Source organism: Ranitomeya imitator, chromosome 1, assembly GCF_032444005.1.
Source record: "Ranitomeya imitator isolate aRanImi1 chromosome 1, aRanImi1.pri, whole genome shotgun sequence".
Lineage (NCBI taxonomy): Eukaryota > Metazoa > Chordata > Amphibia > Anura > Dendrobatidae > Ranitomeya > Ranitomeya imitator.
In genome coordinates, this window is record NC_091282.1 from 1221200458 (window position 1) to 1221224281 (window position 23824).

The 23824-nt window shown below is 49.2% G+C and overlaps 1 protein-coding gene across 1 annotated transcript in view; it reads left to right on the plus strand.

Moving 5' to 3' along the window:
- The first annotated feature begins 11644 nt into the window (after positions 1–11644).
- Positions 11645–23824, plus strand: part of ADISSP (adipose secreted signaling protein) — a 34330-nt gene continuing 22150 nt past the window's right edge. The window contains exon 1 of the mRNA XM_069745092.1: positions 11645–11771. The gene's annotated coding sequence lies outside the window, so the exon portion shown is untranslated. The remainder of the gene's footprint in view (positions 11772–23824) is intronic.

Genomic DNA, 23824 nt, shown 5'->3' on the forward strand with positions numbered 1-23824 from the left:
CTCCAGGTAAGTTTATCATTAACTAGGATCCCCAAGTCCTTCTCCCTGTCAGATTTACCCAGTGGTTTCCCATTCAGTGTGTAATGGTGATATTGATTCCCTCTTCCCATGTGTATAACCTTACATTTATCATTGTTAAACCTCATCTGCCACCTTTCAGCCCAAGTTTCCAACTTATCCAGATCCATCTGTAGCAGAATACTATCTTCTCTTGTATTAACTGCTTTACATAGTTTTGTATCATCTGCAAATATCGATATTTTACTGTGTAAACCTTCTACCAGATCATTAATGAATATGTTGAAGAGAACAGGTCCCAATACTGACCCCTGCGGTACCCCACTGGTCACAGCGACCCAGTTAGAGACTATACCATTTATAACCACCCTCTGCTTTCTATCACTAAGCCAGTTACTAACCCATTTACACACATTTTCCCCCAGACCAAGCATTCTCATTTTGTGTACCAACCTCTTGTGCGGCACGGTATCAAACGCTTTGGAAAAATCGAGATATACCACGTCCAATGACTCACCGTGGTCCAGCCTATAGCTTACCTCTTCATAAAACTGATTAGATTGGTTTGACAGGAGCGATTTCTCATAAACCCATGCTGATATGGAGTTAAACAGTTATTCTCATTGAGATAATCCAGAATAACATCCCTCAGAAACCCTTCAAATATTTTACCAACAATAGAGGTTAGACTTACTGGCCTATAATTTCCAGGTTCACTTTTAGAGCCCTTTTTGAATATTGGCACCACATTTGCTATGCGCCAGTCCTGCGGAACAGACCCTGTCGCTATAGAGTCCCTAAAAATAAGAAATAATGGTTTATCTATTACATTACTTAGTTCTCTTAGTACTCGTGGGTGTATGCCATCCGGACCCGGAGATTTATCTATTTTAATCTTATTTAGCCGGTTTCGCACCTCTTCTTGGGTTAGATTGGTGACCCTTAATATAGGGTTTTCATTGTTTCTTGGGATTTCACCTAGCATTTCATTTTCCACCGTGAATACCGTGGAGAAGAAGGTGTTTAATATGTTAGCTTTTTCCTCGTCATCTACAACCATTCTTTCCTCACTATTTTTTAAGGGGCCTACATTTTCAGTTTTTATTCTTTTACTATTGATATAGTTGAAGAACAGTTTGGGATTAGTTTTACTCTCCTTAGCAATGTGCTTCTCTGTTTCCTTTTTGGCAGCTTTAATTAGTTTTTTAGATAAAGTATTTTTCTCCCTATAGTTTTTTAGAGCTTCAATGGTGCCATCCTGCTTTAGTAGTGCAAATGCTTTCTTTTTACTGTTAATTGCCTGTCTTACTTCTTTGTTTAGCCACATTGGGTTTTTCCTATTTCTAGTCCTTTTATTCCCACAAGGTATAAACCGCTTACACTGCCTATTTAGGATGTTCTTAAACATTTCCCATTTATTATCTGTATTCTTATTTCTGAGGATATTGTCCCAGTCTACCAGATTAAGGGCATCTCTAAGCTGGTCAAACTTTGCCTTCCTAAAGTTCAGTGTTTTTGTGACTCCCTGACAAGTCCCCCTAGTGAAAGACAGGTGAAACTGTACAATATTGTGGTCGCTATTTCCTAGATGCCCGACCACCTGCAGATTTGTTATTCTGTCAGGTCTATTAGATAGTATTAGGTCTAAAAGTGCTGCTCCTCTGGTTGGATTCTGCACCAATTGTGAAAGATAATTTTTCTTGGTTATTAGCAGAAACCTGTTGCCTTTATGGGTTTCACAGGTTTCTGTTTCCCAGTTAATATCCGGGTAGTTAAAGTCCCCCATAACCAGGACCTCATTATGGGTTGCAGCTTCATCTATCTGCTTTAGAAGTAGACTTTCCATGGTTTCTGTTATATTTGGGGGTTTGTAACAGACCCCAATGAGAATTTTGTTACCATTTTTCCCTCCATGAATTTCGACCCATATGGACTCGACATCATTTCCTTCGCTAATATCCTCCCTTAAAGTGGACTTTAGACAAGACTTTACATAGAGACAAACCCCTCCTCCTCTCCGATTTTTACGATCCTTTCTAAACAGACTGTAACCCTGTAAGTTAACTGCCCAGTCATAGCTTTCATCTAACCATGTCTCGGTTATTCCCATTATGTCAAAGTTACGTGTAGATATTTCTGCTTCTAGTTCTTCCATCTTGTTTGTCAGGCTTCTGGCGTTTGCGAGCATGCAGTTTAGAGGATTTTGTTTTGTTCCAATCTCCTCGCTGTGGATTGTTTTAGAAATGTTCTTACCTCCCATCTGAGTATGTTTTCCTGTGTCTTCTTTGTTCAAGTCTAATGTTTTTCTTCCCGTCCATTGAGAGGAATTGATGCTACGCCTTTGGCCAAGAATAAGCCTCAATACTGGACCCTGCTGACCATGTGCATGGCTCCTGCACATCAGGAGGTTATTCGCTTTCTGGTGTTGCATAATCTGCATGATGTGGTCGTGTTGGGGTTGCCATGGCTACAAGCCCATAATCCAGTATTGGATTGGAATTCCATGTTGGTGTCCAGCTGGGGTTGTCAGGGGGTACATGGTGATGTTCCATTTCTGTCAATTTCGTCATCCACCCCTTCTGAGGTTCCAGAGTTCTTGTCTGATTACCGGGATGTATTTGATGAGCCCAAGTCCGATGCCCTACCTCCGCATAGGGATTGTGATTGTGCTGTCAATTTGATTCCTGGTAGTAAATTCCCAAAAGGTCGACTGTTTAATTTATCCGTGCCTGAGCACACCGCTATGCGCAGTTATGTGAAGGAATCCCTGGAGAAGGGGCATATTCGCCCGTCGTCGTCGCCATTGGGAGCAGGGTTCTTTTTTGTGGCCAAGAAGGATGGTTCGCTGAGACCGTGTATAGATTACCGCCTTCTTAATAAGATCACGGTTAAATTTCAGTACCCCTTGCCATTGTTATCTGATTTGTTTGCTAGGATTAAGGGGGCTAGTTGGTTCACTAAGATAGATCTTCGTGGTGCGTATAATCTGGTGAGAATCAGGCAAGGCGATGAATGGAAAACTGCATTTAATACGCCCGAGGGCCATTTTGAGTATCTAGTGATGCCGTTCGGACTTGCCAATGCTCCATCAGTGTTTCAATCCTTTATGCATGATATCTTCCGAGAGTACCTGGATAAATTCCTGATTGTGTACTTGGATGACATTTTGATCTTCTCGGATGATTGGGAGTCTCATGTGAAGCAGGTCAGAACGGTTTTTCAGGTCCTGCGTGCTAATTCTTTGTTTGTGAAGGGATCAAAGTGTCTCTTTGGTGTGCAGAAGGTTTCATTTTTGGGGTTCATCTTTTCCCCTTCTACTATCGAGATGGATCCGGTTAAGGTCCAAGCCATCCATGATTGGACTCAGCCGACATCTCTGAAAAGTCTGCAAAAGTTCCTGGGCTTTGCTAATTTTTATCGTCGCTTCATCTGCAATTTTTCTAGTGTTGCCAAACCATTGACCGATTTGACCAAGAAGGGTGCTGATTTGGTCAATTGGTCTTCTGCTGCTGTGGAAGCTTTTCAAGAGTTGAAGCGTCGTTTTTCTTCTGCCCCTGTGTTGTGTCAACCAGATGTTTCTCTTCCGTTCCAGGTCGAGGTTGATGCTTCTGAGATTGGAGCAGGGGCTGTTTTGTCACAGAGAGGTTCTGGTTGCTCAGTGATGAAACCATGCGCTTTCTTTTCCAGGAAGTTTTCGCCTGCTGAGCGAAATTATGATGTGGGCAACCGAGAGTTGCTGGCCATGAAGTGGGCATTCGAGGAGTGGCGTCATTGGCTTGAAGGAGCTAAGCATTGCGTGGTGGTATTGACTGATCATAAGAACTTGACTTATCTCGAGTCTGCCAAGCGCTTGAATCCTAGACAAGCTCGTTGGTCGTTGTTTTTTGCCCGTTTTGACTTTGTGATTTCGTACCTTCCGGGCTCTAAAAATGTGAAGGCGGATGCTCTGTCTAGGAGTTTTGTGCCCGACTCTCCGGGTTTATCTGAGCCGGCGGGTATCCTCAAGGAAGGAGTAATTGTGTCTGCCATCTCCCCTGATTTGCGGCGGGTGCTGCAAAAATTTCAGGCTAATAAACCTGATCGTTGCCCAGCGGAGAAACTGTTTGTCCCTGATAGGTGGACGAATAGAGTTATCTCTGAACTTCATTGTTCGGTGTTGGCTGGTCATCCTGGAATCTTTGGTACCAGAGAGTTAGTGGCTAGATCCTTTTGGTGGCCCTCTCTGTCGCGGGATGTGCGTACTTTTGTGCAGTCCTGTGGGATTTGTGCTCGGGCTAAGCCCTGCTGTTCTCGTGCCAGTGGGTTGCTTTTGCCCTTGCCGGTCCCGAAGAGGCCTTGGACACATATCTCTATGGATTTTATTTCTGACCTTCCCGTTTCTCAAAAGATGTCAGTCATTTGGGTGGTCTGTGATCGCTTTTCTAAGATGGTCCATCTGGTACCCTTGTCTAAATTGCCTTCCTCTTCTGATTTGGTGCCTTTGTTCTTCCAGCATGTGGTTCGTTTACATGGCATTCCAGAGAATATTGTTTCTGACAGAGGTTCCCAGTTTGTTTCGAGGTTTTGGCGAGCCTTTTGTGGTAGGATGGGCATTGACTTGTCTTTTTCCTCGGCTTTCCATCCTCAGACTAATGGCCAGACCGAACGAACCAATCAGACCTTGGAAACATATCTGAGATGCTTTGTTTCTGCTGATCAGGATGACTGGGTGTCCTTTTTGCCTTTGGCTGAGTTCGCCCTTAATAATCGGGCCAGCTCGGCTACCTTGGTTTCGCCTTTTTTCTGCAATTCTGGGTTCCATCCTCGTTTCTCTTCAGGACAGGTTGAGTCTTCGGACTGTCCTGGTGTGGATACTGTGGTGGACAGGTTGCAGCAGATTTGGACTCAGGTAGTGGACAATTTGACCTTGTCCCAGGAGAAGGCTCAACTTTTCGCTAATCGCAGACGCCGTGTGGGTCCCCGACTTCGTGTTGGGGATCTGGTTTGGTTATCTTCTCGTCATATTCCTATGAAGGTTTCCTCTCCTAAGTTTAAACCTCGTTTTATTGGTCCGTATAGGATTTCTGAGGTTCTTAATCCTGTGTCTTTTCGTCTGACCCTTCCAGATTCTTTTTCCATACATAACGTATTCCATAGGTCATTGTTGCGGAGATACGTGGCACCTATGGTCCCATCTGTTGAGCCTCCTGCCCCGGTTTTGGTGGAGGGGGAATTGGAGTATATTGTGGAGAAGATTTTGGATTCTCGTGTTTCTAGACGGAAACTCCAGTATCTGGTTAAATGGAAGGGTTATGCTCAGGAGGATAATTCCTGGGTTTTTGCCTCTGATGTCCATGCTCCCGATCTTGTTCGTGCCTTTCATGTGGCTCATCCTGGTCGGCCTGGAGGCTCTGGTGAGGGTTCGGTGACCCCTCCTCAAGGGGGGGGTACTGTTGTGAATTCTGTGGCAGAGCTCCCTCCTGTGGTCACAAGTGGTACTTCGGCTGATTCTCTCTGGGAGCTTCCGTTTGTGGAGGAAAGTGGTACTGCAGCTTCTGAGTTTCCTCCCTCAGGTGATCTGGTGAGGTCGTTAGCTGCTTCTCTACTTAACTCCACCTGATGCTTTGATCCATGCTTCCTGTCAATGTTCCAGTGTTGGACTTGTGTTTCTCTGGATCATTCCTGTGGCCTGCTGCTCTGCATAGCTAAGTGCTTGTTTGCTATTTGTTGCTATTTTTTCTGTCCAGCTTGTCTATTTGTTTTGCTGGAAGCTCTGGGACGCAAAGGGTGTACCTCCGTGCCGTTAGTTCGGTACGGAGGGTCTTTTTGCCCCCTTTGCGTGGTTTTCTTTAGGGTTTTGTGTAGACCGCAAAGTTATCTTTCCTATCCTCGTTCTGTCTAGAATATCGGGCCTCACTTTGCTGAATCTATTTCATCCCTACGTTTGTCTTTTCATCTTGTGTTACTGAATTGCCTATCATAACAACAGTCCACCTCATATGTTAATACAGCACAAAGCGACTGCAGCGCTCACCTGCCCGGTCTCGGACCTAATGCTGTGTCAGGATGCTGAGGACCCATGTAATAAAGATTGCGGCCAAACGGGTGAAAAATACTGATGAGACGACCACTCCCAGCACAGCCCGCCAACTCATGGGGGTGATTGCTTAGGCCCCTTTCACGCCTCAGTTTTTTTCCATCAGTCGCAATCCGTCAAATTTTGAAAAAAACGGATCCGTCGCAGATTGTGAAAAACTGATGCGATGGATCCATTTTTCCGCTGGATCCGACTAGCTAATCCGGCCAATTGGATTCCAAAAAAATTGGAGCATGCTCAGTTAAAAAAACTGAATCCGTCGCCAGATTCCGTCATTTGACGGATCCTGCGCCATAGGCTTCCATTCTAGCAAACGACACTGTCTAGTCCTGGGGGTTCTCCATCGGAGGCGCCCATCGTGTTTGGGGGCACTGTTGTATCTGACACTGTTTAGTCCTGGGGGTCCTCCCTCTGAGGCGCCCATCGTGTTTAGGGGCACTGTTGTATCTGACACTGTCTAGTCCTGAGGTTCCTCCATCGGAGGCACCCATCATGTTTGGGGGCACTGTTGTATCTAGCACTGTCTAGTCCTGGGGGTCCTCCCTCGGAGGCGTCCATCGTGTTTAGGGGCACTGTTGTATCTGACACTGTCTAGTCCTGGGGTTCCTCCCTCAGAGGAGCCCATCGTGTTTAGGGGCACTGTTGTATCTGGCACTGTCTAGTCCTGGGGTTCCTCCCTCAGAGGAGCCCATCGTGTTTAGGGGCACTGTTGTATCTGACACTGTCTAGTCCTGGGGGTCCTCCCTCGGAGGCGCCCATCGTGTTTGGGGGCACTGTTGTATCTGGCACTGTCTAGTCCTGGGGTTCCTCCCTCGGAGGCGCCCATTGTGTTTGGGGGCACTGTTGTATCTAGCACTGTCTAGTCCTGGGGGTCCTCCCTCGGAGGCGTCCATCGTGTTTGGGGGCACTGTTGTATCTGACACTGTCTAGTCCTGAGGTTCCTCCCTCGGAGGCGCCCATCGTGTTTGGGGGCACTGTTGTATCTGACACAATCTAGTCCTGGGGTCCTCCCTCGGAGGCGCCCATCGTGTTTAGGGGCACTGTTGTATCTGACACTGTCTAGTCCTGGAGGTCCTCTCTCAGAGGCGCCCATCGTGTTTAGGGGCACTGTTGTATCTGACACTGTCTAGTCCTGGGGTCCTCTCTCAGAGGTGCCCATCGTGTTTGGGGGCACTGTTGTATCTGACACCGTCTAGTCCTGAGGGTCCTCCCTCGGAGGCGCCCATCGTGTTTAGGGGCACTGTTGTATCTGACACTGTCTAGTCCTGGGGTCCTCTCTCAGAGGTGCCCATCGTGTTTAGGGGCACTGTTGTATCTGACACTGTCTAGTCCTGGGGGTCCTCCCTCGGAGGCGCCCATCATGTTTGGGGCACTGTTGTATCTGACACTGTCTAGTCCTGGGGGTCCTCCCTCGGAGGCGCCCATCATGTTTGGGGGCACTGTTGTATCTGACACTGTCTAGTCCTGGGGTCCTCTCTCAGAGGTGCCCATCGTGTTTGGGGGCACTGTTGTATCTGACACCGTCTAGTCCTGAGGGTCCTCCCTCGGAGGCGCCCATCGTGTTTAGGGGCACTGTTGTATCTGACACTGTCTAGTCCTGGGGGTCCTCCCTCGGAGGCGTCCATCATGTTTGGGGGCACTGTTGTATCTGACACTGTCTAGTCCTGGAGGTCCTCTCTCAGAGGTGCCCATCATGTTTGGGGCACTGTTGTATCTGACACTGTCTAGTCCTGGGGGTCCTCCCTCGGAGGCGTCCATCATGTTTGGGGGCACTGTTGTATCTGACACTGTCTAGTCCTGGGGGTCCTCTCTCGGAGGCGTCCATCGTGTTTGGGGGCACTGTTGTATCTGACACCGTCTAGTCCTGAGGTTCCTCCCTCAGAGGCGTCCATCGTGTTTGGGGCACTGTTGTATCTGACACTGTCTAGTCCTGGGGGTCCTCCCTCAGAGGCGTCCATCATGTTTGGGGGCACTGTTGTATCTGACACTGTCTAGTCCTGGAGGTCCTCTCTCAGAGGTGCCCATCGTGAGCATGGGCACTGTCTAGTTCTGGGGTCCTCTCTCGGAGGTGCCCACCGTATTCTGTTGGCGCTGCTCACATTGAGGTGATTTTTCCCATCTCCACATTTGTTATTCTGTGAATTCTGGTGACGTCAGAGCAGCCGTGCCCATAAACGAGAATGGCCACCTCGTAAGGCCCCCCGTCTGCTGGATTTTGGGGGTTTGCTATCTTTTCAGCACTCGGGGAGATGACGTTTCTGTTCGGACTTTTCTGCATTTATGTAAATTCTGTTTCTTGATCTTTGCTTTTCTGCAAGTGAGAAAACAAATTCTACTGTTCTGCGCAGGTGACAGAACACGGCTATTAGCACGGTGGCGCAGTGGTTAGCACAGCAGCGCTGGAGTCCTGGGGTCAAACCTCACCCAGGACAACATCTGCAAAGAGTTTGTATGTTCTCTCCGTGTTTGTGTGGGTTTCCTCCGGGCACTCCGGTTTCCTCCCACATTCCAAAGACATACTGATAGGTTGTCAGGGGAGGGGGAGGTTTGGGGTTTGTTGGGATTGTTGGGGGTTTGGAAAATGAAGAAACTTTGTAATATACTGGAAAATGCATAAAATGTAATGTTCATGTTTACTTTCAATAAAAATCTATTTAAATAAAAAAAAGACATACTGATAGGGAATCTAGATTGTGAGCTCCATCGGGGACAGTGATGATAATGTGTGCAAACTGGAAAGCGCTGCGGAATATGTTAGCGCTATATAAAAATAAAGATTAAAAAAATTAATGCCGCACCAAGAGTTGGGGGGATGCGGGGTCAGATCGTCCACGGGAGAGGGGGTGAGACTGAGGGGTCGCCACCCCTGGGGGGAGGGGAGCAAGACTGAGGGGCAGGCACTGCTGGGGGGAGGGGGGTAAGTCTGAGGGGCAGGCACTCCTGGGGGAGGGAGGGGGGGGAGACTGAGGGGGCAGGCACTCCTGGGGGAGGGAGGGGGGGGAGACTGAGGGGCAGCCACTCCCGGGGGTGAGACTGAGGGGCAGCCACTCCCGGGGGTGAGACTGAGGGGCAGCCACTCCTGGGGGAGGGAGGGGGGAGGCTGAGGGACCACCATTCTTGGGGGTGAGACTGAGGGGCAGGCACTCCTGGGGGAGGGGGGAGAATGAGGGGCCACCACTCCTGGGGGGAGGGGGGAGAGGCTGAGGGGCAGGCACTCCTGGGGGAGGGAGGGGGGAGACTGAGGGGCTGCCACTCTCGGGGGTGAGACTGAGGGGCCGCCACTCTTGGGGGAAGTGGGGTGAGACTGAGGGGCAGCCACTCCCGGGGGCGAGACTGAGGGGCAGGCACTGCTGGGGGGGAGGGGGGTAAGTCTGAGGGGCAGGCACTCCTGGGGGAGGGAGGGGGGAGACTGAGGGGCTGCCACTCTCGGGGGTGAGACTGAGGGGCAGCCACTCCCGGGGGTGAGACTGAGGGGCCGCCACTCTCGGGGGTGAGACTGAGGGGCAGTCACTCTTGGGGGAAGTGGGGTGAAACTGAGGGGGCAGCCACTCCCGGGGGCGAGACTGAGGGGCAGCCACGCCCGGGGACGAGACTGAGGGGCAGCCACGCCCGGGGGCGAGACTGCAGGGGCAGCCACACCCGGGGGCGAGACTGAGGGGCAGTCACTGCCAGGGGTGAGACTGAGGGGCAGCCACTCCTGGGGGAAGGAGGGGTGAGACTGAGGGGCAGCCACTCCTGGGGGAGGGAGGGGGGAGACTGAGGGGCCGCCACTCCTGGGGGGAGGGGGGTGAGACTGAGCGGCAGGCACTCCTGTGGGAGGGGGGGTGGTGAGTCTGAGGGGCCGCCACTCCTGGGGCAGAGATCGTCCTGGGCAGTAGGTCCATCCCATGAGCGGGCAGAGTCCTGCTGGTGTGGTGCTGGCACAGCTGAGGCGGTGGGAGCTCTGCCCAGTTACCGTCAGGATGCGGGGGGATAGATGAGCCACCGCCGGCCTCTGTGTGCAGATGACAGTAACCAGCTGCAGCACTCAGCATTTTGGCTGCGGATTTCTCTCAATCGATCATCCCGAATCCAAATACGAGAAATGGAAAATGCATCAAATCCTGAAACAGAAACACCAGGCGACGTCAGGGATAAGTATCATGAGTGGAGAGTCCGGCTGCTGCGATGTGCTGCAGAGGAAAGCAGCAATAGTGGTGTCGTATTAAAATCCATCAGCTCTCTGATGTGTGATTGAAGCAGAATCACACATCAAATATCTGGAATTAATTAGACCTAGAATCAGAGAAACCAATTAACGGGAGATGAGGTAACACTTTAACCCCTTGTTAGGCAGAGACCTCCTGCCGTGGACAGGTAATTAAACAGCAGATTCTCTGTAAGAGAGACAAAGCAGCGAAGATTTGTTGATGCGCAGGAAGAGAAGTGAAGTTTGTTTTTGTTCCCGGGAAAGACATCCTGAGTTGAAAGGGTTTGTATGAATCTGCAGCCAGATGGTTCGTAGAGGCGCTGTCTCCGATGGTTATATGGGAATATTGGGGTTTGTGTAGATCCGATATTTAAGAGGTATGGATTTTCGGCGTCATAGTAAAGGGACGACGTGACACATTCTCTCACATCGCCGTGTGGCCACTAGAATCCCTCCAATAACAGCCTGATAGATGATGCTATACCTGTCATATTTGGTACCTGTGTAAAGGTAAAATCGTGACAACAAATATGACGTCAATATCAAATGCCTGCAAACTTCATAGGCAAAGAAATCTTGTAAGTTGGGGATCTATTAAAATTCTGACAGACCCAGCCCATCCAGGGAAGGTGTGTGGGTGTGTCACGGACGTGGAACCACTGTGCCTCGGACCACGGAGAGCCTGGACGGGCGTGACTAAGCGACCACCGGACTGTTCACTAGAGCCTCTGATGGGGAGGTTAGACTTGGCTCCCGACGATCACCAGGTGCCACTCCAGGACAGAACAATGGACGCTCAGCAGCTGGACCTGAAGGACAGACTGGATGGAGCAGCAAGCAGAGCTGGCGCCAGAGTGCAGCAGGCAGGATCTGCATCAGAGTGCAGCAAGGACTGGTACGCAACCTTACACAACTTAGACTGCAGAACAGGAAGGTTGCTCAGGCACCTCCCCAGTGGTGAGGAAGCAACATATACATAATGCCCCACAGCCATTGGCTGGGGAGGAAATAGCAAGTGCACGAGCTGACCCTTTAAGAGGGTGGGAGCATGCGCGTGCCCTAAGCCCACTGTGGCTGTTATTATGGGGGCACTGTCGCTGTTATGGGGGCATTGTCGCTGTTGTTATGGGGCCACTGTTGCTAGGCGACTGAGTACATTATCACTTTGTTATGATCTCTCTCTAGGCCACGACCACAGTTATTTAGCGCCAACCATATGCCAATCAAAAAATGGCGCCGATGACGTGAGGAGAATACTTCACAGGGATGAAGGCGTGGTTTGCAGTGAGGGATGACATCACTTGGGGGTGTGGTGAAGATGTCCCTCAGTTATTACATCCAATGACGACTTAGTAGGCGGAGTCATCTCGGCGGTTTCAGTCTGGTGCTAGAGCTGCTTCAGTATGAGCACGGGACGTGACGGGGCTGCACCGCGGGAGGGCGCTGTGCTGCCGGCGGCTGCGGGGCAATACTTACCTCCGGTGACAGGTGAGAACATGGCGGCTGCTCTTCCCTTACAGTCCTCGGAGTCAGTGCGGGGATCAGCGGCTGCTGTGCGGGGTGTTTACATCGGAGCTGCGGGTTATCTGTCTACTAATGTCTGATGTCCCGGGAGATGGAGGATTATATGTGCAGAGGAGTGTGGTCACTGTGTACAGAGGTAATACTGCCCCCCTGTGTGCAGAGATAATACTGCCCCCCTGTGTACAGAGAGAGTGCTGCCCCCCTGTGTGCAGAGATAATACTGCCCCCCTGTGTGCAGAGATAATACTGCGCCCCTGTGTACAGAGAGAGTACTGCCCCCCTGTGTACAGAGGTAATACTGCCCCCCTGTGTACAGAGATAATACTGCCCCCCTGTGTACAGAGAGAGTGCTGCCCCCCTGTGTACAGAGAGAGTGCTGCCCCCCTGTGTACAGAGAGAGTGCTGCCCCCCTGTGTACAGAGGTAATACTGCCCCCATGTGTACAGAGAGAGTGCTGCCCCCCTGTGTACAGAGAGAGTGCTGCCCCCCTGTGTACAGAGATAATACTGCCCCCATGTGTGCAGAGATAATACTGCCCCCATGTGTGCAGAGATACTACTGCCCCCATGTGTACAGAGGTAATACTGCCCCCATGTGTGCAGAGATAATACTGCCCCCATGTGTACAGAGATAATACTGCCCCCCTGTGTACAGAGGTAATACTGCCCCCTGTGTACAGAGATAATACTGCCCCCCTGTGTGCAGAGATAATACTGCCCCCCTGTGTACAGAGAGAGTGCTGCCCCCCTGTGTACAGAGATAATACTGCCCCCCTGTGTACAGAGAGAGTACTGCCCCCCTGTGTACAGAGATAATACTGCCCCCCTGTGTGCAGAGATAATACTGCCCCCCTGTGTACAGAGAGAGTACTGCCCCCCTGTGTACAGAGAGAGTATTGCCCCCCTGTGTACAGAGATAATACTGCCCCCCTGTGTACAGAGAGAGTGCTGCCCCCCTGTGTGCAGAGAGAGTACTGCCCCCCTGTGTACAGAGGTAATACTGCCCCCCATGTGTGCAGAGATAATACTGCCCCCCATGTGTGCAGAGATAATACTGCCCCCCTGTGTGCAGAGGTAATACTGCCCCCCTGTGTGCAGAGAGAGTGCTGCCCCCCTGTGTACAGAGGTAATACTGCCCCCCTGTGTACAGAGATAATACTGCCCCCCTGTGTACAGAGATAATACTGCCCCCCTGTGTGCAGAGAGAGTACTGCCCCCCTGTGTACAGAGGTAATACTGCCCCCCTGTGTACAGAGGTAATACTGCCCCCCTGTGTACAGAGATAATACTGCCCCCCTGTGTGTAGAGAGAGTACTGCCCCCCTGTGTACAGAGGTAATACTGCCCCCCTGTGTGCAGAGATAATACTGCCCCCCTGTGTACAGAGAGAGTGCTGCCCCCCTGTGTACAGAGGTAATACTGCCCCCCTGTGTACAGAGATAATACTGCCCCCCTGTGTACAGAGGTAATACTGCCCCCATGTGTGCAGAGATAATACTGCCCCCCTGTGTACAGAGGTAATACTGCCCCCCTGTGTACAGAGGTAATACTGCCCCCCTGTGTACAGAGATAATACTGCCCCCCTGTGTACAGAGGTAATACTGCCCCCCTGTGTACAGAGGTAATACTGCCCCCCTGTGTACAGAGATAATACTGCCCCCCTGTGTACAGAGATAATACTGCCCCCCTGTGTACAGAGATAATACTGCCCCCCTGTGTACAGAGGTAATACTGCCCCCATGTGTGCAGAGATAATACTGCCCCCCTGTGTACAGAGAGAGTGCTGCCCCCCTGTGTACAGAGGTAATACTGCCCCCCTGTGTACAGAGATAATACTGCCCCCATGTGTACAGAGAGAGTGCTGCCCCCCTGTGTACAGAGGTAATACTGCCCCCCTGTGTACAGAGATAATACTGCCCCCATGTGTACAGAGAGAGTGCTGCCCCCCTGTGTACAGAGATAATACTGCCCCCTGTGTGCAGAGATAATACTACCCCCCTGTGTACAGAGATAATACTGCCCCCCTGTGTGCAGAGATAATACTGCCCCCCTGTGTACAGAGATAATACTGCCCCCTGTGTGCAGAGATAATACTGCCCCCCTGTGTACAGAGATAATACTGCCCCCCTGTGTGCAGAGATAATACTGCCCCCCTGTGTACAGAGATAATACTGCCCCCATGTGTGCAGAGAGAGTACTGCCCCCCTGTGTACAGAGATAATACTGCCCCCCTGTGTACAGAGATAATACTGCCCCCTGTGTGCAGAGATAATACTGCCCCCCTGTGTACAGAGATAATACTGCCCCCCATGTGTGCAGAGATAATACTGCCCCCCTGTGTACAGAGATAATACTGCCCCCCATGTGTGCAGAGATAATACTGCCCCCCTGTGTGCAGAGAGAGTACTGCCCCCCTGTGTGCAGAGAGAGTGCTGCCCCCCTGTGTACAGAGGTAATACTGCCCCCCTGTGTGCAGAGATAATACTGCCCCCCTGTGTACAGAGAGAGTGCTGCCCCCCTGTGTACAGAGATAATACTGCCCCCCTGTGTACAGAGGTAATACTGCCCCCCTGTGTACAGAGATAATACTGCCCCCCTGTGTACAGAGGTAATACTGCCCCCCTGTGTACAGAGGTAATACTGCCCCCCTGTGTACAGAGATAATACTGCCCCCCTGTGTACAGAGGTAATACTGCCCCCATGTGTGCAGAGATAATACTGCCCCCCTGTGTACAGAGAGAGTGCTGCCCCCCTGTGTACAGAGGTAATACTGCCCCCCTGTGTACAGAGATAATACTGCCCCCATGTGTACAGAGAGAGTGCTGCCCCCCTGTGTACAGAGGTAATACTGCCCCCCTGTGTACAGAGATAATACTGCCCCCATGTGTACAGAGAGAGTGCTGCCCCCCTGTGTGCAGAGATAATACTGCCCCCCTGTGTGCAGAGATAATACTGCCCCCCTGTGTACAGAGATAATACTGCCCCCCTGTGTGCAGAGATAATACTGCCCCCCTGTGTACAGAGATAATACTGCCCCCTGTGTGCAGAGATAATACTGCCCCCCTGTGTACAGAGATAATACTGCCCCCCTGTGTGCAGAGATAATACTGCCCCCCTGTGTACAGAGATAATACTGCCCCCATGTGTGCAGAGAGAGTACTGCCCCCCTGTGTACAGAGATAATACTGCCCCCCTGTGTACAGAGATAATACTGCCCCCTGTGTGCAGAGATAATACTGCCCCCCTGTGTACAGAGATAATACTGCCCCCCTGTGTGCAGAGATAATACTGCCCCCCTGTGTACAGAGATAATACTGCCCCCTGTGTGCAGAGATAATACTGCCCCCCTGTGTACAGAGATAATACTGCCCCCCTGTGTACAGAGATAATACTGCCCCCTGTGTGCAGAGATAATACTGCCCCCCTGTGTACAGAGATAATACTGCCCCCCTGTGTGCAGAGGTAATACTGCCCCCCTGTGTACAGAGATAATACTGCCCCCCTGTGTACAGAGATAATACTGCCCCCATGTGTGCAGAGAGAGTACTGCCCCCCTGTGTACAGAGGTAATACTGCCCCCATGTGTACAGAGAGAGTGCTGCCCCCCTGTGTACAGAGATAATACTGCCCCCATGTGTGCAGAGAGAGTACTGCCCCCCTGTGTACAGAGAGAGTACTGCCCCCCTGTGTGCAGAGAGGGTACTGCCCCCCTGTGTGCAGAGAGGGTACTGCCATAATACTGCCCCTATGTACATGAATATACAGTTAGGGCCAGAAATATTTGGACAGTGACACAAGTTTTGTTATTTTAGCTGTTTACAAAAACATGTTCAGAAATACAATTATATATATAATATGGGCTGAAAGTGCACACTCCCAGCTGCAATATGATAGTTTCCACATCCAAATCGGAGAAAGGGTTTAGGAATCATAGCTCTGTAATGCATAGCGTCCTCTTTTTCAAGGGACCAAAAGTAATTGGACAATGGACTCTAAGGGCTGCAATGAACTCTGAAGGCGTCTCCCTCGTTAACCTGTAATAAATGAAGTAGTTAAAAGGTCAGGGGTGGATTCCAGGTGTGTGGTTTTGCATTTGGAAGCTGTTGCTGTGAGCAGACAACATGCGGTCAAAGGAACTCTCAATTGAGGTGAAGCAGAACATCCTGAGGCTGAAAAAAAAGAAAAAATCCATCAGAGAGATAGCAGACATGCTTGGAGTAGCAAAATCAACAGTTGGGTACATTCTGAGAAAAAAGGAATTGACTGGTGAGCTTGGGAACTCAAAAAGGCCTGGGCGTCCACGGATGACAACAGTGGTGGATGATCGCCGCATACTTAATTTGGTGAAGAAGAACCCGTTCACAACATCAACTGAAGTCCAGAACACTCTCAGTGAAGTAGGTGTATCTGTCTCTAAGTCAACAGTAAAGAGAAGACTCCATGACAGTAAATACAAAGGGTTCACATCTAGATGCAAACCATTCATCAATACCAAAAATAGACAGAAAAACACCTCAAGAAGCCAGCTCAGTTCTGGAAAAGTATTCTATGGACAGATGAGACAAAGATCAACCTGTACCAGAATGATGGGGAGAAGAAAGGGAACGGCACATGATCCAAGGCACACCACATCCTCTGTAAAACATGGTGGAGGCAACGTGATGGCATGGGCATGCATGGCTTTCAATGGCACTGGGTCACTTGTGTTTATTGATGACATAAGAGCAGACAAGAGTAGCCGGATGAATTCTGAAGTGGACCGGGATATACTTTCAGCCCAGATTCAGCCAAATGCTGCAAAGTTGATTGGACGGCGCTTCATAGTACAGATGGACAATAATAATAATAATAATAATTTTTATTTATATAGCGCCAACATATTCTGCAGCGCTTTACAAATTATAGAGGGGACTTGTACAGACAATAGACATTACAGCATAACAGAAATACAGTTCAAAACAGATATCAAGAGGAGTGAGGGCCCTGCTGCTCGTAAGCTTACAAACTATGAGGAAAAGGGGAGACACGAGAGGTGGATGGTAACAATTGCTATAGTTATTCGGACCAGCCATAGTGTAAGGCTCGGGTGTTCATGTAAAGCTGCATGAACCAGTTAATTAATTTTTTTTTTTTTTTTTTAATATAGGCCACACAGGGATCGTTAGGTTAATGCATTGAGGCGGTAGGCCAGTCTGAACAAATGAGTTTTTAGGGCACGCTTAAAACTGTGGGGATTGGGGATTAATCGTATTATCCTAGGTAGTGCATTCCAAAGAATCGGCGCAGCACGTGTAAAGTCTTGGAGACGGGAGTGGGAGGTTCTGATTATTGAGGATGCTAACCTGAGGTCATCAGCGGAGCGGAGGGCACGGGTAGGGTGGTAGACTGAGACCAGAGAGGAGATGTAGGGTGGTGCTGAGCCATGGAGTGCTTTGTGGATGAGGGTAGTAGTTTTGTACTGGATTCTTGAGTGGATGGGTAACCAGTGTAATGACTGGCACAAGGTAGAGGCGTCGGTGTAACGGTTGGTGAGGAATATGATCCTGGCAGCAGCATTCAGGACAGATTGGAGCGGGGAGAGTTTGGCAAGAGGGAGACCGATTAGTAGAGAGTTACAATAGTCCAGACGAGAATGAATAAGTGAAACAGTAAGAGTTTTTGCAGAGTCGAAAGTAAGAAAAGGGCGAATTCTAGAAATGTTTTTGAGATGCAGGTAAGAAGAGCGAGCCAGTGATCGGATGTGGGGGGTGAATGAAAGGTCAGAATCAAGGATGACCCCAAGGCAGCGGGCATGTTGCTTTGGAGTAATGGTGGAACCGCAAACGGAGATGGCAATGTCAGGCAAAGGTAGGTTAGTAGAGGGAGAAAACACGAGGAGTTCAGTTTTTGACAGGTTTAGTTTCAGATAGAGGGAGGACATGATGCTAGAGACAGCGGTAAGACAATCACTGGTGTTTTCTAATAAGGCAGGCGTGAGATCAGGAGAAGAAGTGTATAGTTGGGTGTCGTCAGCATAGAGATGGTACTGGAAGCCAAATCTACTGATTGTTTGTCCAATAGGGGCAGTATACAACGAGAAGAGGAGGGGGCCTAGGACTGATCCTTGAGGAACCCCAACAGTAAGGGGAAGGTGAGAGGAGGAGGAACCAGCGAAACATACAGTGAAGGATCGGTCAGAGAGATAGGAGGAGAACCAGGAGAGAACGGTGTCCTTGAGGCCGATGGAGCGGAGCATAGTGAGGAGGAGCTGATGATCCACAGTATCAAATGCTGCAGAGCCCAAGCATACATCCAAAGCTACCCAGGAGTTCATGAGTGCCAAAAAGTGGAACATTCTGCAATGGCCAAGTCAATCTCCAGATCTAAACCCAATTGAGCATGCATTTCACTTGCTCAAATCCAGACTTAAGACGGAAAGACCCACAAACAAGCAAGACCTGAAGGCTGCGGCTGTAAAGGCCTGGCAAAGCATTAAGAAGGAGGAAACCCAGCGTTTGGTGATGTCCATGGGTTCCAGACTTAAGGCAGCGATTGCCTCCAAAGGATTTGCAACAAAATATTGAAAATAAAAATATTTTGTTTGGGTTATGTTTATTTGTCCAATTACTTTTGACCTCCTAAAATGTGGAGTGTTTGTAAAGAAATGTGTACAATTCCTACATTTTCTATCAGATATTTTTGTTCAACCCTTCAAATTAAACGTTACAATCTGCACTTGAATTCTGTTGTAGAGGTTTCATTTCAAATCCAATGTGGTGGCATGCAGAGCCCAACTCACTGTCCAAATATTTCTGGCCCTAACTGTATGTACAAGAATATAACTACTATAATTCTGCTCCTATGTACAAGAATATAACTACTATAATACTGCTCTCTATGTACAAGAATATAACTACTATAATACTGCCCCTATATACAAGAATATAACTACTATAATACTGCTCTCTATGTACAAGAATATAACTACTATAATACTGCTCCTATGTACAAGAATATAACTACTATAATACTGCTCCTATGTACAAGAATATAATTACTATAATACTGCCCCTATGTACAAGAATATAACTACTATAATACTGCTCCTATGTACAAGAATATAACTACTATAATACTGCTCCTATGTACAAGAATATAATTACTATAATACTGCCCCTATGTACAAGAATATAACTACTATAATACTGCTCCTATGTACAAGAATATAACTACTATAATACTGATCCTATGTACAAGAATATAACTACTATAATACTGCTCCCTATGTACAAGAATATAACTACTATAATACTGCTCCTATGTACAAGAATATAACTACTATAATACTGCCTCCTATGTACAAGAATATAACTACTATAATACTGCCCCCTATGTACAAGAATATAACTACTATAATTCTGCTCCTATGTACAAGAATATAACTACTATAATACTGATCCTATGTACAAGAATATAACTACTATAATACTGCCCCTATATACAAGAATATAACTACTATAATTCTGCTCCTATGTACAAGAATATAACTACTATAATACTGCTCCTATGTACAAGAATATAACTACTATAATTCTGCTCCTATGTACAAGAATATAACTACTATAATACTGCTCCTATGTACAAGAATATAACTACTATAATTCTGCTCCTATGTACAAGAATATAACTACTATAATACTGCTCCTATGTACAAGAATATAACTACTATAATACTGCTCCTATGTACAAGAATATAACTACTATAATACTGCCTCTATGTACAAGAATATAACTACTATAATACTGCCCCTATGTACATGAATATAACTACTACAATACTGCCCCTATGTACATGAATATAACCGCTATTATACGGCCGCTGTGTGAAGACGCCCTTGTTGTTGCTGTGATGGCGGTCGGTGTCGGAGGTGGTGGTGGAGATGTAGGATCTGGTGACGTCTCGGGCACTGAGGCTGCAGGATGTAGACAGGAGCAGCCTCTTGCTTTGGTCCCGGTTCTCCTTTGTCATCTTCTCACTGTCGCACTCGGTGGTGGCGGGTGATGATGCACCAGAGAGGTCTCGTTACTCTGGGTGGGGTGTGAGGGATGCAGACAGTTTGAGGGTCCGGTGAGGGAAGCGTAGTGGCTGGTGCTGGTCATCTGTGGCCTCCTCATGTGCAGGGATCTGTGGTCTCGGCTGCCGGGAGAAGTCTGTCATGTTTCGCCGAGTTCGCTGCGCAGAGGTGGGTTCTGTGTAACGTTCCTCCTTCGTGTGTTCGGGCAACGGTCGCGATACAACGTCAGAAGATCCCTGGAGAGAAATCGTCATCTACTGATTGAAACCTGACGCCGTACAGAGAACCATGGAGTCAGCCGACATCGTCCTGAGCGAAGGATCGTTTGTCCGGAGAGACTGGACTTACAATTCCACAACACATCTGCGCTGTGCAGAAAATTCCACGAATTGATGGCTGGGATTTCAATAAATCCCATTGCGACTATGCGTTAAAAGACGCTCGCGGCTCCCTGTGTAAACGCACATGTGGCTCGTCTTTCCAGTCCTCAGCATGTCTATTTATGTCACGGAGACGCTCCGACTATCATTACATGAAGTAAAACCGCATCAACTTTATAGTCACATGCGTAGTACTGTAAGTGCGTAAACGCAGCTTACTCTGCATGTGAACTAATTTACGTAAAGTCTTACCTTGTGCCAGAGCCAGAAGTTCGCATCCACTGCAGTTCTCGCGATGAGATCAGCTGACCGCGAGAACTGCCGTGCACGTGACCACCGGAGACCGAGGTATCGCCATTGGTCATCTACAAGCTCCGCTGTGTCTGGATGTTATCATGCCACCATTCAGCCAAAGGCATCCAGATGTAGCAGAGCTGGACTCATCGTGGGACACTCGGTAATTGGACTACGTCAGACAGGGAGTATTTATGTTGGTTTATTTATTTATTTTTTTTCGCAGGAGATCGAGGGCGTCGGGGATTAGGCGATGCAGTAAGTATGGTAAATTAAGGTAATAAAGGACTTTATTCTGTCCGTGTCTTTATTTACCGTGTAACTGTAGGATTAGTAATGGATGGGTGTCTTTATAGACACTTCTCCAATACTAAGCTGTGGGCTTGATGTCACCTCACAATACACAGGTGACATCAACCCCACAAATATTACCCCACTTGCCACCGCCACAGGGCAAGTGGGAAGAGCCGGGTAAAGTGCCACAATTGTTGCATCTTTGGATGTGCCAGCTGTGGGCTGCTATTTTTAGGCTGGTGAGGGCGAAAATCCATGGGCCTGGCCAGCCCGAGAATACCAGGCCGCAGCTGTCTGCTTTTTCCTTGGCTGGTTAACAAAAATAGGGGGATCCCACTCTATTTTTTTTTTTTTTTGAGTGGATTCCCCTATTTTTGCTAAAATCCAAGGTGAGCAGACTGCTGTGGCCTGGTATTATCCGGCTGGTAAGGGTCATGGATACTGGATCCTTACCAGTCCCAGCTATCTGCTGTATTGTGGCTGGTTAACAAATAAAGGGGGATCCCACGCTATTTTTTTTTTTTTTTTTAAAAAAAAGGACATTACAAATTACTGACCCCTCTGCTTTCAGGAACTTCCTGTGTGGCCGGGGTCTCTTGCATCAACACCCGGCGCTCGGGACCAGAGTGTGCGGCTGCGTGTATTTCTATGGAAAGTGACCCGGCCTGTCCCGTACTTCCGGATGTGACACATTCAACATATGTAAATTAGTACACATGCGCAGTAAGCTGTGTTTCCATAATTAATACGCATGCGACTAATAATTAGATACGATTTTACTACATCTGTCTCCACGGTCCGGAACGGCAGCGCTTTGGATGCAGCAGATACCCGCTCCTTCCAGAGCGCTGTCGGCTTTTGTACGCGCGGTGATTCTGCATGTATTCATTGAACCGCGAGGAATCACAACGTCCTGTACATTGGACGGTGATATTTGTCCAGCGGGGACGGAGCGTCTGCACTACAGAAATACATTTCAAAAAACCTGATCTGCACATCCAAACATAGACACAGTGTGAACAGGTGCTGAACCCAGAGTCGCCAACTCGTATATGTTTAAGTAAATAGGGCAGCACACTGCAGCGCCAAAACATGCAAACTTGAAAACACAAAATTTGAACTGCATTACTGCACTGAAAATATGAAAAATGAGAGCTTTTAGCGCATAAAAATGGCCAATTTTATGTGTACCTCGTAGCCACGATAAGGCATCTCTCTTATACGAGGCCCTACGCTTGACCTACCTCACTGAGAATAAACGTCTCCATCTGAATGGGTACATGTGAAACCTCTCCTTGGACTCAAATTCTCTCTCTATGTGGAGGGGTATTGGACCTATTATAATTAAAACACCTGAAGCTAGGAGGCGGGGAGTGCACGATCAGAAGGCTAGAGAATACATTTCAAAAAACACAGTGAGAGAGAATTTGAGTCCAAGGAGAGGTTTCACATGTACCCATTCAGATGGAGACGTTTATTCTCAGAGAGGTAGGTCAAGCGTAGGGCCTCGTATAAGAGAGATGCCTTATCGTGGCTACGAGGTACACATAAAATTGGCCATTTTTATGCGCTAAAAGCTCTCATTTTTCATATTTTCAGTGCAGTAATGCAGTTCAAATTTTGTGTTTTCAAGTTTGCATGTTTTGGCGCTGCAGTGTGCTGCCCTATTTACTTAAATATGCACTACAGAAATAGTCATGCTGCAGTCTGGAAAGACGCGCCTCATGTCCGGTCACACAAGTTTGCCACCTGCGTCTTTGAACGCATAGTGGCGATTGTGCTGCGGAGACTGTGCCGTCTCAGGTCCTTCAGTCCAGTACCATTTGGACCGATGTGTCTCATATTGGTGACTCTACACATCAGAGTCCACTCAGGTCTCACCCATCACCGTCCGTGCCGCCAGGAAGCGTCCTCTCCGTGAATGTCCTGTAATTTGCAGGGTTTAATGCAGCAATGGTAATAAAGCCGCGGAGCGTTCCCAGACGTCGGAGTGCGGGGCTGAGATAATGGGGGCATTGTGCACAGCTTGGGGGGATTAGTACCGCGGCATCTCCTGTCCTGACGTCCTCCTCTGGGTACGAGGCTGCGGTCACTGGTGTTTGACTGAGGGATTAATCTTCAATCGTTTCTTGCATATTGGTGCAGAATTTGGTGCATTTGATGCAGGACATCTCCCCCATTACCCGGGGTGACAGATGGCGAAGTAGGGAGGTGTCCTGGAGCTGGGTGCAGGGGGTGCACTGGTGCAGGACATCTCCCTCATTACCTGGGGTGACAGCTGGCGATGCAGGGAGGTGTCCTGGAGCTGGGTGCAGCGGGTGCACTGATGCAGGACATCTCCCCCATTACCTGGGGTGACAGCTGGCGATGCAGGGAGGTGTCCTGGAGCTGGGTGCAGGGGGTGCACTGATGCAGGACATCTCCCCCATTACCTGGGGTGACAGCTGGCGATGCAGGGAGGTGTCCTGGAGCTGGGTGCAGGGGGTGCACTGGTGCAGGACATCTCCCCCATTACCCGGGGTGACAGCTGGCGATGCAGGGAGGTGTCCTGGAGCTGGGTGCAGGGGGTGCACTGGTGCAGGACATCTCCCTCATTACCTGGGGTGACAGCTGGCGATGCAGGGAGGTGTCCTGGAGCTGGGTGCAGCGGGTGCACTGATGCAGGACATCTCCCCCATTACCCGGGGTGACAGATGGCGAAGTAGGGAGGTGTCCTGGAGCTGGGTGCAGTGGGTGCACTGGTGCAGGACATCTCCCCCATTACCCGGGGTGACAGCTGGCGATGCAGGGATGTGTCCTGGAGCTGGGTGCTGCGGGTGCACTGGTGCAGGACATCTCCCCCATTACCTGGGGTGACAGCTGGCGATGCAGGGAGGTGTCCTGGAGCTGGGTGCAGCGGCTGCACTGATGCAGGGCATCTCCCCCATTACCCGGGGTGACAGATGGCGAAGTAGGGAGGTGTCCTGGAGCTGGGTGCAGGGGGTGCACTGATGCAGG